At 37.5% G+C, this 10,976-nt stretch overlaps 1 non-coding gene across 1 annotated transcript; it reads left to right on the top strand.

Moving 5' to 3' along the window:
* Positions 1 to 3,636: 3,636 nt before the first annotated feature.
* Positions 3,637 to 3,799, top strand: LOC119468288. The gene has a single exon (XR_005196955.1). It is a non-coding gene; the product is annotated as a U1 spliceosomal RNA (small nuclear RNA).
* Positions 3,800 to 10,976: the final 7,177 nt, after the last annotated feature.

Here is a 10,976-nt window from a genome sequence, read left to right as displayed (position 1 = left end):
AACAAAAGCAAAAATAAACAAATGAGATTATATCAAACTTAATAGCTTCTCCACAGCAAAGGAAACAATCAGCAGAGTGAAAAGACTACTCCAAGACTGGGAGAAACACATTCTTCAGGGGATTCATATTCAGAATATACAAGGAACTAAAAAATAACAAATACTGGCAAGAATGTGGAGAAAAGGGAACTCATATACTATTGGTAGGAATGTAAACTAGTACAACCACTATGGGGAAGAGCATAAAGTTTCCTCAAAAAAAGCTACAAATGTAACTTACATATGATCCAGCAATACCACTACTGGGAATGTTTCCAAAGAAAAGGAAGTCATTATATCAAAGAGACACCTGAATCCCCATGTTTATTACAACACTATTCATAATAGCCAAAATAAGGAATTGACCTAGGTGTCCAACAACAGATAAACTGATAAAGACAATGTGGTATATGACCCGGTGGCTCATGCCTGTAATCCCAGCACTTGGAAGGCCAAGGAGGGTGGATCACTTGAGGTCAGGAGTTCAAGACCAGCCTGGCCAATATGGTGAAACCCCGTCTGTACTAAAAATACAAAAAGTAGCCGGGCATGGGTGGCAGGTACCTGTAATCCCAGCTACTTAGGAGGCTGAGACAGGAGAATCATGTGAACGTGGGAGGCAGAGGTTGCAGTGAGCCAAAACCCAGCCATTGCACTCTAGCCTGGGTGACAGAGTGAGATTCTGTCACAAGAAAAAGAAAAAAAAAATGTATACATACACAATGGAATACTATTTAGCCACAAAAAGAATGAAATCCTGTCATTCATGACAAGATGGATGGAACTGGAAAACATTAATGTTAAGTGAATTAAGCTGAACAGAAAGTTAAACACCTTATGTTCTCACGCACATGTAGAAGCTAAAAAAGTTGGTCTCATAGAGGTAAAAAGTAGAACAGAAGTTACTGGAGCCTGGGAAATGTAAGAGGAAGAGAGGGTGAGGGAGAAACTTGTTAAAGGATACAAAATTGCAGCTAGATAGGAGGAATAAATTCTAATGTTGTATATAACTGCAGGAGGACTAAAGTTAACAGTAATATATCACAGTTTAAAATAGCTAAAAGGAGGCTGTTAAATGTCCCAACACAAAGAAATGATAAATGTTTGAGATGAGGGACATTCTAATAACCTTGATCTGATCACTATACACTACATGTATCAAAACGTCACTGTATACCCCATGAATATTAACCATTGTTACTTGTAAATTTAGAAATGTGTAAAGAATGCAATCATGTTTAAAAATAAAATTAAAAATTAAAAATAAATAAAAAGAGGAGCAATGGAACAAATATTTAGGAAAAGAGATGCTTAGATCCCCTAGATCACTCCAGGAGGACAGCACTCTAATCTTAATTTAAATGTTACTGCTGGGCTCATGCCTGTAATCCCAGCACTTTGGGAGGCCGAGGCGGGTAGATCACAAGGTCAGGAGATCAAAACCATCCTGGCTAACACCACGAAACCCCATCTCTACTAAAGATACAAGAAAAAAATTAGTCAGGCATGGTGGTACGTGCCTGTAGTCCCAGCTTCTCAGGAGGCTGAGGCAGGAGAATTACCTGAACCAGGAAGGCAAAAGTGCAGAGATTGCACCACTCACACTCCGGCCTGGGTGACACAGCAAGATTCTGTCTCAAAAAAAAATTGTTTGCTCTATGCTGGTTATTATGACAATATAAAAATGGAAAAAACTAACATTACTAAAGTTGTTGTTTGTACCTGGAGGTTTTGGTTCATACAGATTCACTCTATCACAGAAGATCATCAGCAATGTAAATTCAGCTACACTCCAAGAAAGACTATTTTAACTAGGCTTATTTAAAGGTAAATAGGGATGTCCCTATGCTTCGGTCTTCCCAGGCATTTCTACAGAAATCTTCTAGTTATAATTATAGCATTCCAATCATAACAAAAATGTTCAACCAACTGCACAATTTAATTTAAAAAAAACAAATAAATACAACCAAACAGAAAGCTTTCTCTTTAAATGTAATTAATGATGCAATGAACTAAAAGGGAAAGATTAAGCTTTCCGGGACAATAAAAATACATGGATCTGTGCCAAATTTGGGGGAAATTGCTAATACAGTCAGCTCACTATGTTCACCTTATTTAAAGTTCAAGCTGTGGCAAATTTCACAGAATGCTATAAATGATCTTTCCTCTGATTTGGGGGATACTTTTTCAATGGTCTGCAATGCTTCTTCCCCTCTTCACTGTATGGAAAATGCTTACACCCAGTGTTCTCAAACTTGGGTGTGTATCATAATCCCATGGTAGGCATGTTAAAAAAAAACAACAACAACAGATGGCTGGTCCCTACCCTCAGTTTGTGATTCATTAAGTCTAGAAAGGGCCCAACAATTCGCATTTCTAACATGTTCTCAGGGGATGCACATGCTGCTGGCCAGGAACCACACTTTAGGAACCACCAGCCCTATGCCTACTTCTATTTCAAAAACTCAGCTCAAATCCCACTCCCTGAGAGAAGATGGGGTAGAGAAGGGAGGGGTTTCCCCTATTCCTTCTCCTCCCAGAAGGCTGTCAATAGCTCCACAGTACAGCTGTTTTACATCTCTGGTCCCAATCTGCTCAGCAGATAGGTTTCTACCCTACCTCCCCTCCACTCCTTTGCAATTTACTTGAAAGGGAGGCCCAAATTTTATTCCTACTTTTATGTTTTTCAGTATCTACAACAGTGTCCATTCCCACCAGATATTTAATAAATGGATGCCCTCCAACACACACACACACAAAATACACAAATGACTAGAAAAATGACTATGAAAGCACTTTTAAAGTCAAAGTGCTATGAAAAACATGTTGCAAATGAATCTGTGATCTAGTTAAAATGCAGATATTTTTGTTTTTTGAAATAGAATCTTACTCTGCCCCGCAGGCTGGAGTGCAGTGGTACAATCTTGGCTCTCTGCAACCTCTGCTCCCAGGCTCAAGCAATTCTCCTGCCTTAGCCTCCTGAGTAGCTGGGATTACAGGCACCTGCCACCACGCCTGGCTAATTTTTGTTGTTTTTTAGTAGAATCAGGGTTTCACCATGTTGACCAGGCTGTTCTTGAACAACTGACCTCAAGCAATCTCCCCACCTCAGCCTCCAGAAGTGCTGGGATTAGAGGTGTGAGCCACCTCGCCCCACCTTAAAATGCAGATTTTGATTCAGAAAGTCTAAGATGGGGCCTGAGAGTCTGTATTTTTAATAACCTGTAGGTGAGGCTAACACTGTCTATGGCCCACACTTAGAGTTTTGTAGGTTTTATACCAGTGGTTCCCAGCCTTGAATTGCCCCATGGATCATTGATAATGTTGAGTCGAGTCTGGTCCACTTCCCAGACAAATTAAATCGGAATCTCTGAGTGTGGGGCCCAGGCATCAGTATTTTTAAAAAGCTCTTCAGTAATTCTAATGCACAGTCAAGGCCAAGAATAGTTGATCTCTAAGAAATCATACATAATATATTCAAATTAACTTAAAATCTAAATTATGTTTTCCAAACATGAGAGTTTCATATTATTTATGATTGCATTAATGTTAATTATACCAAATATATCATTTTATTCTCTTTAAATTACTTACTGTATACTTACCTGGCAGGGGAGATACCTTGATCACGAAGGTGGTTTTTCCAGGGCGAGGCTTATCCATTGCACTCCTGATGTGTTGACCCCGGGATTTCCCCAAATGTGGGAAACTCAACCGCGTAATTTGTGATAGTAGGGGACTGCATTTGTGCTTTCCCCTGGTCTTTCATAATAAATAAATAAATAAATAAATTACTGTAAAATAATGTCTTTACCCAGCATTATCTATACAGCCGGAAAAGAAACTTCTGACAACTTTTAAAATAAAGCTTTACTTAGTATTTACTTAAGTTTACTTAATATTGACTTGAGGTTTCTCAGATTACTGCCATGTTAAAAGAAAAAGATCAGTAACTGCGTTAGACAATGATAATTATGATATATATTTTTCTTAGAAATAGGGCAATGTACCTCCCAAAGAAAGTGCCGTCAACATTAAGGATGCCAAGTGTCAGATGTCACAGCATGTGGTCCAGAAAAGTTGGCTTCCAGAGTGCTGCATTGTTTTTGTTTGTTTGTTTTGAGATGGAATTTTGCTCCTTACCTAGGCTGGAGTGCCACAGCGTGATCTTGGCTCACTGCAGCCTCCACCTCCCAAGTTCAAGCGATTCTTTTGCCTCAGCCTCCCAAAAGTAGCTGGGATTACAGGCGCCTGCCACCATGCCCAGCTAATTTTTGTATTTTTAGTAGAAACGGGGTTTCACCATGTCGGCCAGGCTGGTCTCGCACTCCTGACCTCAGGTGATCCACCCACCCCGGCCTCCCAAAGTGCTGGGATTATAGGCATGAGCCACCACACCTGGCCTCCATTGTTTTCATAGTCTGTCTTAAAGAAGCAGAGCCAGGTAACTTTAAAAAAAAAAATCTATCTTAAGAAAAATTATCAAATAGAAATCCAAAGCTAGAAAGAAGATATGTTAGAGAGTGTTCTTTCAAGCAAAATAAAGATCTTAATAGCATACCTTTAAATATTAAGTCCCCAGAGTCCCTGTAAAATATAATCCAATCTTCTCAATTTCTACCAACTCTTCACAAAGACATCTGTGCCATAATGTAAGGCATGTTTATAGGGTTGACTTAAATCTTGGTGTTTAAAAAAGCAGCCCGGATGATACAAAACTTTCCAGACATGGGGTGATCTGTTTTAACATTGTACCAGAAATGTGCTACATAATCCATTTCAGGTCCCTGAATCCTGGGTTCCAAACAGCAGATTCTGGAGTCTACTCTTGCCAGAATGTGCATTAAAATATCTTATATAGTACTAGGAAGAGGTATTCAGCCAACACTGCTGACTCTAGTGTTGCTGCAGCTGAGTCTCAGAATGATACAGGGAAGCTCCATTATGCATTTGGTCAAACCAAAGCTGACTGCAGGAACTAAGTAAACCTCTCTCAAGCCTCTTAACCTTTAAGAATAAAAGATTGAAATAAAAACCTTTAGAAGACTAATAGTTAAAATTCTTCATGAGGTATAACATTTACGACGTTCCTTTTCTGATAATCTTAAATTTCCTGGCAATTGTAATTATCAAAGAGATATTTGTAACAGCACGACTTATATACATGTAAAAAAAGATGAGAATGATGCCAAATTCAGTAAATTGTGCTATTGTGAAATAACCATCTGACAAATAGAAGTGCCAGGAATTAGCCAAAGGATTCTCTACACATAAATTTCCTAATGGACTGAAATTTTTATTCTTATGAACTCAAAGTACAAAAATGCTTTGTACATATTAAGGAAAAGCACTGTCAAACCTAAGATCCAACATTTATTCCCCTCTAATTAAGTCAGCACTTTGAAATTTGGTTTCCAGTTTTATCCCTTTTCTGAAACTTTTTTAGATTAGCAATGACATCCCACAGAAAAGAGAAGAGGTGCCAGAAACCTGGAGAATATCTTTTCCCCAACTGATTTTCAACAAAGGGAAGAATGTAAATTATATAAAACAAAGTGAGTCCACTATTGATTCTAGGAAAAACTCCAGAAGGAATTATTTTCAATATATTAAACACTTAGAAAATTGTGATCACAAGGAATTACACTGAATTCAAGTTCAAGTTCAGTGTTCACTCATGATAAACATTATTTTCCCTGAGATTCATAATGTAGTAGAAATCTCAGAACTGCTATAGGTGTTAGAAATCTGCATTTCAGCAGTCATGGTGTCCTTATGGACAAGAATAAAGCGACTGCTCAAAAGTATACATAGAACCAAACCCGAAGAATGCTGAGTTATGAGTCAAAGTCACCCTGGAGAGAGACGTCCAAAAGCACTCCACAGAGCACCATTCTTATCCCTAACTACTTCAAGCTCTTACTGACAACTTGAATATGGTTATTTGTGGCCCAATGATCAAATATTCAGACAATTTGAGGGTGGGAAATAGCAATAATGGTAAATGTGACTGAATTAGATCACAAAAAGATCATAGCTGTCTGCATCAACAACCAAATCTAACCAGATTGAATTCAACAAGATAAACACAAAGTACTACCTGACACTGAGTGGTTTATAAAGGAAAGAGGCTTAATTGACTCACAGTTCTGCAGCGCTTGGGAGGGCTCAGGAAATTTATGATCATGGTGGAAGGGAAAGCAAACATGTCCTTCTTCTCATGGCAGCAGGAAGAAGTGCCAAGCAAAAGGGGAAAAGCCCTTATAAAACCATCAGATCTCATGAGAACTCACTATCATGAGAACAATAGATGTAACCACCCCCATGATTCAATTACCACACATCCGGTCCCTCCCACAACACATGGAGATTACGGGGACTGCAATTCAAAGTGAGATTTGGGTGAGGACACAGCCAAACCATATAATCCAAGGTATATATATACACATTTTCTTTATTCACTCATTGATTGATGGGCATTTGGGCTGGTTCCCTATTTTTGCAACTGAGAATTGTGCTGCTATGAACATGCATGTGCAAGTGTCTTTTTGTACAATGACTTTCTTCCTCTGTGTAGATACGGAGGAGTGGGATTTCTGGATCAAATGGTAGATATACTTTTAGTTCTTTAAGGAATTACCACAGTTTTCCATAATTGGTATACTAGTTTACATTCCCACCAATAGTGTAAAAATGTTTCCTTTACACCACGTCCATGCCAGCATTTATTATTTTTGGTTTTTTGATGATGGCCATTCTTCCAGTAGTAAGGTAGTATCTCATTGTGGTTTTGATTTGCATTCCTCTGATAATTAGTGATGTTAAGCATTTTTTCATGTTTGTTTGCCATTTGTATATCTTCTTTTGAGTATTATCTATTAATGTTATTTGCCCACTTTTTGATGTGACTGTTTTTTGTTCTTGCTGAATTTGTTTGAGTTCCTTGTACATTCTGAATACTACTGTTTTGTTGGGTGTATAGATTGTGACCATTTTCTCCCACTCTGGCTCGTCTGTTTACTCTGCTGATTTTTTTTTTTTTTTNAAAAGCTTTTATGTCTAATTAAGTCCCATCTATTTATCTTTGTTTTTGTCGTGTTTGCTTTTGGGTTCTTGCTCATGCAGTCTTTGCCAAAGCCATTATCCAGAAGGATGTTTTTAATGTTTTCTTCTAGAATTTTTATGAATTCAGGACTTATAGTTAAGTCTTTGATCCATTCTGAGGTGATTTTTGTATAGGGTGAAAGATAAGGATCCAGTTTCATTCTTCTACATGTGGCTTGCGAATTATCCCAGCATCATTTGTTGAATAGGGTGTCTTTCCTCTGTTTTATATTTTTGTTTCCTTTGTCAAAGATCAGTCAAATATAGTATTTGGCTTTCTTTCTGGGCTCTCTATTCTGTTCCATTGGTCTATATGCCTGTTTTTATATCAGTACCATGCTGTTTTGGTGACTGTGGCGCTGCAGTATAATTTGAAGTTGGGTAATGCAATGCCGCCAGATTTATTCTTTTTACTTAGTCTTGCTTTGACTATAGGGGCAAGATATATTTTTTGGTTCCATATGCATTTTAAGATTGGTTTTTCCAGTTCTGTTAAGAAGGATGGTGGTGTTTTGATGGAAATTGCATTGAATTTGTAGATTGCTTTTGGCAGTCTGGTCATCTTCACAATATTGATTCTACCCATCCATAAGCATGAGATGTGTTTCCATTTGTTTGTGTCATCTATGATTTCTTCCAGCAGTGTTTTATAGTTTTCCTTGTAGAGGCATTTCACCTCCTTGGTTAAGTATATTCCTAAGTATTTTATTTTTTTGCAGCTATTATAAAAGTGGTTGAGTTCTTGATATGATTCTCAGTTTGGCTGCTGTTCGTGTATAGCAGGGCTAATGATTGTGTACATTAGTTTGGTATCCTGAAACTTTGCTGATTTTATTTACCAGTTCTAGGAAATTTTTGAATGAGTCTTTAGGGTTTTCTAGGTATTCAATCATGTCATCAGCAAAAAGCGACAGTTTGGTCTCCTCTTTAGCAGTTTGGGTGTGCTTTTTTTCTTTTGCTTGTCTGATTGCTCTGGCTAGGACTTCCAGTACTATTTTGAGAAGTGGTGAAAGTGGGCATCCTTGTCTTGCTCCAGTTCTCTGAGGGAATGCTTTCAACTTTTACTCATTCAGTATAATGTTGGCTGTGGGTTTGTCATAGATGACTTTTATTACCTTAAGATGTGTTCTTCTATGGTCATTTTGCTGAGGGTTTTAATAATAAAGGGATGGTGGAGTTTGTCAAATGCTTTTTCTGCATCTGTTGAGATGATCATGTGATTTTTGTTTTTAATTATGTTTACATGGTATATCACATTCATTGACTTGTGGATGTTAAAACATCCCTGCATCCCTGGCATGAAACCACTTGATCATGGCAGATTATCTTTTTGATGTGCTATTGGATTCAGTTAGCTAGTATTTTGTTGAGGATTTTTGTATCTATGTTCATCAGGAAGGTTGATCTGTAGTTTTCATCTTTTGTTATGTCCTTTCCTGGTTTTGGCAGTAGGGTGATATTGGCTTCATAAAATGATTTAGGGAGGAGTTCCTCTTTATCTTTTGGAATAGTGTCAATAGGATTGGTACCAATTCTTCTTTGAATGTCTGAGAGAATTCAGCTACAAATCCATCTGGTCCTAAACTATTTTTTTGGTAATTTTTAATCATCATTTCAGTCTTGCTGCTTGTTATTGGTCTGTTAAAAGTTTCTGTTTCTTCTTGGTTTAATCTAGGAGCGTTGTATATTTCCAGGAATTTATCTACCTCCTCTAGGTTTTCTTGTTTATGCACAGAAAACTATTCATAGTAGCCTTGAATGATTTTTTGCATTTCTGTGGTATTGGTTGTAATGTTTTCTGTTTCATTTCTAATTGAGCTTATTTGGATCTTCTCTCTTCTTTGCTTAGTTAATCTCTCTAATGGTATATAAATTTTATTTATCTTTTCAAAGAACCACCTTTTGTTTTATTTCTCTTTTGTATTTTGTTTGTTTCAATTTCGTTTAGTTCTACTTCGATCTTGGTTATTCCTTTTCTTCTGATACATTTCGGGTTTTTTTTCCTTGTTTCTCTAGCTCCTAGAGGTGTGACTGAGAGGTGTGAGCCACCACACCCAGCTAATTTTTGTATTTTTAGTAGAGACAAGGTTTTACAATGTTAGCGAGGCTGGTCTCAAACTCCTGACCTAAAGTGATCTGCCTGCCTCGGTCTCCCAAAGTGCTAGGATTACAAGTGTGAGCTACCACATCTTGTACTTGGATGTCTAGAATTTTTTAATTTCCATGTTGACTTTATTGTTGACCCGACGGTCACTCAAGAGCAGGTTACTTAATTTTCATGTATTTGCATAGTTTTGAGGGCTCCTTTTGGAGTTTATTTCCAATTTTAGTCCACTGTAGTCACAGAGAGTACTTGCTATAATTTCAATTTTCTTAAATTTGTTGAAACTTTTTTGTGGCCAATCATATTGTCTATCTTGCATACTCTTCAATGTGCTGATGAATAGAATAAATATTCTGCATTGTTGAGCAGAAGGTTCTGTAAATAGCTGTTAAGTCTATTTGTTCTAGGGTATAGTTTAATTTCATTGTGTCTGTATTGACTTTCTGTCTTGATGACCTGACTAGTGCTGTCAGTGCAGTACCGAAGTCTCCCACTATTATTGTGTTGCCATCTATCTCATTTCTTAGGTCTGGTAGTAATTGTTTTATAAATTTAGAAACTGCAGGTGTTTATATATTTAGGATTGAAATATTTTCCTGTTGGACTAGTTCATTCATCATTGTATAATGTCCCTCTTTGTCTTTTTTTTTTTCTCTCTTTGTCTTTTTTAACTGCTGTTGTTTTAGTTTTATTTTGTTTTGTTTTGTTTTTTGTCTGATATGAGAATAGCTACTCATGCTTGCTTTTGGAGTCCATTTGCCTGGAATTTTTTTTCCAACCCTTCACCTTAAGTTTATGTAATTCCCTATGTGTCAGGTGAGTCTCTCGAAGACAGAGGATGCTTGCTTGGTGAATTCTTATCCATTCTGCCATTCTGTACCTTTGAAGTGGAGCATTTAGGTCATTCAACATTAAGATTGAGATATGAGGTGCTATTCTGGTAATCATGCTATTTGTTGCCTAAATACCTTGTGGGTTTTTTTGTTTTGTTTTGTTTTCCATTGTGTGTTGTTTTGTAGGTCCTGTGAGATTTACACTTTAAGGAGGTTCTATTTTGGTGTATTTTGAGGATTTGTTTCATGATTTAGAGCTCCTTTTAGCAGTTCTTGTACTGCTGGCTTAGTAATGGCAAATTCTTTCACCATTTGTTTGTCTGAAAAAGACTGTATCTTTCCTTCATTTATAAAGTTTAATTTTGCTGGATACAAAATTCTTGGCTGATAATTGTTTTGTATAAGGAGGCTAAAGATAGAACCCCAGTCTCTTCTGGCTTGCAGGGTTTCTGCTGAGAAATCTGCTATTAATCTGTTAAGGTTTTCCTTTATAGGTTATTTGATGCTGTGATATTGTGCTCGCCTAGAGCCAGAACCGGAGCAAAACTATTTTATAAAATGCAAAACTGTTTTTAGATAAGTTGAAATGGCTGCCCCATTCTCCTTACAATAACTACTGTCCTTGGCCTCTGTAAGTAGAACTGCCAGTTTGTTCCTCAAAACTGTGTAAAGCTGCTTACCTTTTCTTATCAGTAACTGCTAAAATCTGTGACTTCTATCACCACCCAGACGATGTGTAAACAAATGTATATCCTGACTTCTGTAAACCACTGAGGTAACAAACAGAATGACAAAAGTCCCCTAGACCTTGGAGTGTCCGGAGACCCCCGCCCTTGTCTCCACCCAGGAGATGAATCACAGAATCCCCTAGCCCTTGGAATGTCTGAAGCCTTTTC

This window comes from Cebus imitator, unplaced genomic scaffold, assembly GCF_001604975.1.
Source record: "Cebus imitator isolate Cc_AM_T3 unplaced genomic scaffold, Cebus_imitator-1.0 Scaffold407, whole genome shotgun sequence".
Lineage (NCBI taxonomy): Eukaryota > Metazoa > Chordata > Mammalia > Primates > Cebidae > Cebus > Cebus imitator.
The sequence above is the reverse complement of the archived record's forward strand: the minus strand, read 5'-3'. Positions and strand labels throughout refer to the sequence as shown.